The 6,000-nt window shown below is 43.5% G+C and overlaps 1 protein-coding gene across 4 annotated transcripts in view; it reads left to right on the top strand.

Moving 5' to 3' along the window:
- The first annotated feature begins 3,210 nt into the window (after nt 1-3,210).
- Nucleotides 3,211-6,000, top strand: part of GLIS3 (GLIS family zinc finger 3) — a 179,909-nt gene continuing 177,119 nt past the window's right edge. For 2 of the 4 annotated variants that reach the window (XM_081941133.1, XM_081941130.1), the window contains exon 1: nt 3,211-3,916. The gene's annotated coding sequence lies outside the window, so the exon portion shown is untranslated. Of the gene's footprint in view, nt 3,917-4,098; nt 4,179-4,685; nt 4,987-6,000 lie in introns of those variants that run through there. The other 2 variants (XM_081941132.1, XM_081941131.1) reach the window with 2 other exon arrangements.

Below are 6,000 nucleotides of genomic sequence, written 5' to 3'. Positions count from 1 at the left end.
ACTTACGTTGTGTTCATAGCCGACAGCCTCCGTAAGTGAACAAACATCTTCACATCTACTTGGAAGAATTTGTTAAATTCATCACACAGCCATGTGTGTGTAGTTAAAATATCATGGAAGAGAAGATCTAGACTTTTAATCTCAAAACTAAAAGTTCATCTTACAACATAAGTTCAAATCATGAAAAGATAATTCAGATCTTCTTATGTCAACAAATGGGGCTAATATGAAGAACATCAATTTAAAATATTGGGTGAGAATTAGTGGTGTTTTCCTTTTTCTGTTTTGCATGGGCATTATCATCTCCACTAAATTAATTGTGATTAAACATTTCGTTTTTTCTGGAGGTTTTGGTACAGGCAACTCCTTAGTATATGGAACTGGCCTTATTGCAGAGGATAAATGAGGATAAATCAATTCTTCCATGCTGTAGGAATGGCAAACTGCATATAGCATGAATCTAACACGTTACACAGCAACTGTTGGTGGCCCAATTCTCTGGGTCACCTGCCTTACAATCAAAATAAAGTTTAGAGCATCTTTTAACAAGTGGGGTGAAGTTTCATTTCTGAGACCTAAATGTTTACTTACCACAAACACAGCAAAAAGTATCAGGAGAATTTACATAATCTTCTGGCATGGCAATAGTATGTAGGTAAACACAACACTATTACAATCAGCTTAATATTAATTTGAATAGAGACTATATAGTTAAACTGTTTATACAGTGAGTTCTGGCCCCAGGCCCAGACCAGTAAGGAACTGCTCTCCAGGAAGAGACTGGGCTCATGTTAGACATGTTCAAACATGATTCAACCTACAGTGTACTGTCCTGTGGTAGTTATCATGCCTTCTTTCTTTGTCTTGAGATTATTTGTACTAGAGAACAATAACAACCTGACTTTGTTCAATAACTGTTACAAATATGCTACTATAGTTAAGATATAGTACCATGCCATTAATTGGACAAATGGGATCACAAATACATTTAATCTTTTTTTAAAAAAACTGAATTTATTTTGAAATTCAGCATGGAAAAAGTCTGCTGAGAATATAGCATATATTACAGTCCACATGACAAAATGGTTGTTGACCAGTAATTTCAAAGCGTCATCTGCTTGACTATGGTTGTTAATAGAATACTCCAGTAGATTAATCCTTGGTATGTATTAGTTCCTCCATCTTCATTCACTGCTTTAGTTCCTCCATCTTCATTCATTGCTGATTCTGTGTGTCAAGCCGGCCTCCCACAGCAACCAAGAAAGAAACCACTTAACTCCATTTTGCAGAATTAAGAGTACTTTTACTGGTTATGAAAAGATAGCAGTTAAGCAAAGCAAGATCTGAGGCAAAAGCGTGCGAAATCATACATATCAATATGTGACTGGTAACCCTCATCCCAGTGTCCAATCTGCAAATCCCTTAGGTGTCATGTGAGTTCCATCTTCAAGGAGCATCATCAGGTTGGTATGCAGGACGGTTGGCCTTGACCGACACCAAGCACTAATCTCCAGCATGCACAGTAGACGGTGAGACCAAAACTCCCTTTTAACAATCTCTCCTGTACTTAAACTTCCCCTCCCAAATACCAGCCCGTTTCATGGCAGCCGAAAGCAAATAGCGAAAGAGAGGCTGACACTGTGCTTGCAATATACAGGTAACTTGTAGATATCATAAGAGATTTTCCAGGAATAAATCTCACAACTCTAATTTAAAATTAATAAGGAAAAATCCAAACATTAATCTTTCTCATGTGCCCCACCAAAAGTTTTTCTTATCAAATAACTTACCACTGAAATCTGTCATTGGCCAAAAATATATTTCATACTTTGACATTTCTTACTGTTACAGAGATAATCCATCCAAGCATTTTAAATTTCTGCCATTTAAAAATGTATGTTTGCACAAACAGAGTGGTATTTTGATAAAAAGTACCATAGTAATTTATGTTAGTATTAGTCTCAAACTAAACCTTCTTTGAATTTCAAAGAAGGCAGAGTGGCCCTGATATCCCCATCTTTGTTACTTCTTCATAAATACATGTGTAGAGTGGGATACGGATCTGGCTAAAATTCAGACCAAGTGGACAAATTGCATGAAGTTGTACCATATGGGCTTCATCAGGGCTTCTTATGTTTCTCCTCATATTCAAGTTAAGAGAAAGAAAATAGTGCCAGAATTTTAAGTGAAGAGTTTATAAAGCTGATCTAAACTCTAAACAGATGCATAACACTATTGTTCCATACTACTTATCACTCTATTAAATAGTGAGGGTAAGCAGTAGTGACCCTCCCACTTATGCACATAGTATATAGAATGTTACTGTGAGTCTGTAACATTATTCACTCTTATTAGAATGACTGAGCAAAGAGCTACAGATATACCATTCTAGATAAATAACTCGAGAAACAAGAGGCTGGCTCAACAGTTTGGCTTAATTGTGCCGAGTTACAGCACCCATCACCCCAGATCTTTGTTGGGGGGGGTGGATCCCGATTTCACAACCTTTTTCTCTCTCCCTTCTCCATCTCCTGCCCTAGAGCTTCAGTCAAAGCAGGCTACAATATTTGAAACGAACTTTTATGACGTGTCCCTTTTTTGGAATTACATTTGGGGGGAGGGAGATGGCTAAGGGGAGAGATCTCATTCTAGTCTGTTTAGCAATAATGGGAGCAGGCGGAAGAGGACGACAGAAATTACGCAAGACCCGGGATATTTGGCTTTAACATTCCTGCGAAAGAGAGTTTTAAAAGCAAAGCGCTGGGGCTGACGAGGAAGTGCCGATGCCACTTACTAGCTAGCCTGTCCCTGGCTAGTCCGGTGACTCACGTGCCAGGGGCGATAGCAGGTCGGCGGGGGGGGGGGGAAGGAAAGAGTCCCGCGCTGGGGTTAGGCGTTCTCGAGGCCCCCTATTGACTAATGGCTTCCCGCCCTCTTCTCCCTCCCCTCAGAATCCGGCATTCGGCTGGCTGCCGGCAGCCCTCACGCGCCCTCGCTCGCCCTATAGTCTCCGTCGCCTGGTCTCCTTTCCCTCCCCTCCCCGTGTTTCTCCGGCAGTCCGCACTGGCGCTGAGGCGGCAGCTGCGGCCCTCAGAAAAGCGCGGGCATCTCCGTATTGAGGGAGGGAGGGAGACAGACTCGCGCTTTGCCAGCCGTCATCTCTACTCCCAGCCCCCCCCCCGGGAATTAGGAGGCGAACCTTCCCCGGTTCCTTTTCCACACGAGCAACGCTTCCCCCGTTTCCTCTGGAAAGGAGGCAAGAGGACGGCGTGTGTGTGTGCGTGCGTGTGCGCATCCTTTCACACAGCTCCCAATAAGCTTCGCCCCAACCTGGGACCACGAGGGTGAAAACCGCGCGTCTGTGTGTTTGTGTACGAAACGTAGAATAAGCGCCGAAGTCACACCTCCCCGCCCCTCCCCCCCCGGCCTCTGTTTCTCTTTCCCAAAAACATATATGTCACTCCGAATGGAGAACTTCTCAGTCGCCCGGAAAGGTGGAAGCCCCCACTCGGTCTGCCTTTAACGCGCCAGGCTCCCTTCGCCTGTAGCTGCTGCTCCGGGTGTCGACGAGGGGTGGGGCGGGGCGGGGGCGCCCTTGCCTGGCCGAAGAAGAGACGGGCACCTGGAGGTTTGTTGTGGAAAAACTTGGTTACCTGGTCAGTGGATGCTGCCGCCGCCGCCGCCGCGGAAGGAACTTTGCTTGAGGGCCATTAAAAAAAAAAGCCGGGTCCGCTTGGCGCGCCACAGCTGGGGACGCCCCTCAGAAACAGCCCCGTTGCAGAAGCCTTGGTATTTGGACGCGCCGTTGCCTCGGGTGGGATCTTCGCCAAACTCCGGGGAAACGTGGGCATCTCCGTCAGCGGCCCGCTCCAGATCCGAAGCGAGGCATCCGAAGAGGGCCATGGCTTAAGGCAACGTACGTATCTTTTGGGACGGGGGACGTTGGGTCGGCCTGAATTAGCCATCTCCCTCCCGCGCTCCCTGGTTGCGTTTTGGAGAGGCAACCCTGGTTTGATTTTTTTTACGGGCGTTTTATGCGATCGCCTGGAAGACGCGTGGTCACCTTTTCGGACCCAACCTTGTTTTGTCCCAACCATGTTTGTTTGTTGGAAAAAGACTTAGTTTGGAATATTAAGTAAGATCAGCGGAGCCTTCGTTCCTTCTGGGCACCGTGAAAGGTTAAGGGTTTTTCAGACGCGTCGTTCTCCGCACTTTGAACGTGTCAGGCTGTGCATCTGAAGGGATATGTTTGAGACCCCGGGATTGTCTCTTTTTTGGCTCTTTTCCCCTCTGCCCTGATCCCTCTTTTTCACTCATGTGCGCCCCCCCCCCCCCCTGTATTAGCTGTGGAAGGAAGCGGTAGACTGGCTTCCAGAGCGCTCTTTCCTGACGGGGTCTCTCCCTTTCCCTCTCAAGTCATCCAAAGCCCTGGTGGGGAATGGGAGGAGAGAGAGAGAGAAAAACGGCATGTGAAAAAGTTGAAACAAATATATTCCCTTCGGGAGATTTGTCATCTTGTTGATCATTAAACTGAGTTGGATCTAGCAGCGCTTGATTTTCTCCCCTCCTCTCTTCCTTTGCTTCTATTGGAGCAGAGCGCTCTCGGTTTGCTATCTGCTCCTCTTGAACGTTTTAAGGCTGGCTGGGAGACTTTTCTATGCGTATCCCTCTGCTCTCTGTCCAATTTTCTGTACGTTCAAGGCTGAATTGTAAATGATCTGGGCAGGATTATAGGTGTATCACTGTGATCGCCCTAATTCTGTAATAAGGGAAAGAAATTCAGGGTTGGAACACTGGAGGTAATACAAGATGTGTTACAGTGCCTTGCCCAACTTGGTGCCCTCCTCTATATATTCTAATTTGGATATTGTAGCTGACTGTAATGTGACTTCCTCACACTGGTGGCTGGTGTTGGCTTTGTGTCTACAGTAAGAAAAGAAGTTGCTATTATTTTATATTCCTGGCAGTTCTTTTTCAAATATTCAGGTGAGACCACAGACACAGGCGTCTTCTTAATCTTGCTCTAAATTCTAAATAGTTTCCTTCAATTGCGCTGCAGATTTCAAAATCCTGGAATGTGAAGTGATCCTAAATGAGAGTGTCTTTGAACATGTTTAGAGTGGTGTTCTCTTCTAACTACTGTCATCCTTTCCTTTCTAAAGCTTCCACTTTATGTATTGTTTCCTGGAAAACCACAGGATCATGATTTAGCTAAAATTGGAGGAAATGAGGTGAAACTGATTTTCAATAATTAAACTGCGAGGTAGTCAACAGGTTTAAGCATTGGTGCTTCAATGTGTCCATATTATATTCAAACTTTACCTAAAATTAATTACCATTAAAAGAATTGTAATAGGTTTTTTATGTACTGCAAGAGTTTATATAAATCTTCATTAGCAAATTTGTTTTTATCCCTAACATTGCAGAGATCAGATATATAGTGATCAGGGGGTCATTGTTGATCTTTTTCATTTATATCTTATTAGTTATGTAAATCACCTTTTATGAAAGCTGATATTCACTTTATCTTCAAAAGCCATCTCTGACTTTTCAGACTTCAGAGCTAAAATCTGATTTGAGTACAGGATAATACCGAAGAAAGGACATGAAGTAAGAGTTAAACTTTTTTTTTTTGAGTGGTGTTTTTTTCTAAAGCAGTCATGTGTGACTGCTGACTAGTTTTAGCTTTTTAAAGGCAGATTTAATCACAGCTCCCATGGCATGTCTCCTTTGGCTTTCTGATATGTATGAATGAAATACGTGTAAGAAAAGTTTGTCTGTCTGTCTGTTTATCTATCTATCTTACAATAAAATGCTGGAAAGAAGCATGTTAACGATTTAACTTAGATATTATTTGAAAAACTTTTAGGAAGTGGTAAAAACTGAATGGCTTGTGGCCTGGATTTTAAGCTGTATTTGATCATACAATTTACTTGCTCTGTTTGTTACCCTGATTAGCAGTAGCTTTTGGGCTCCTCAGCCAAAGAGGTGTTCATACTA

The sequence above is a fragment of the Natrix helvetica genome, assembly GCF_964273705.1.
Source record: "Natrix helvetica genome assembly, chromosome: 2".
Lineage (NCBI taxonomy): Eukaryota > Metazoa > Chordata > Lepidosauria > Squamata > Natricidae > Natrix > Natrix helvetica.
Note: the sequence above shows the minus strand (reverse complement) of the source record. Positions and strands in the feature narration are given on the sequence as shown.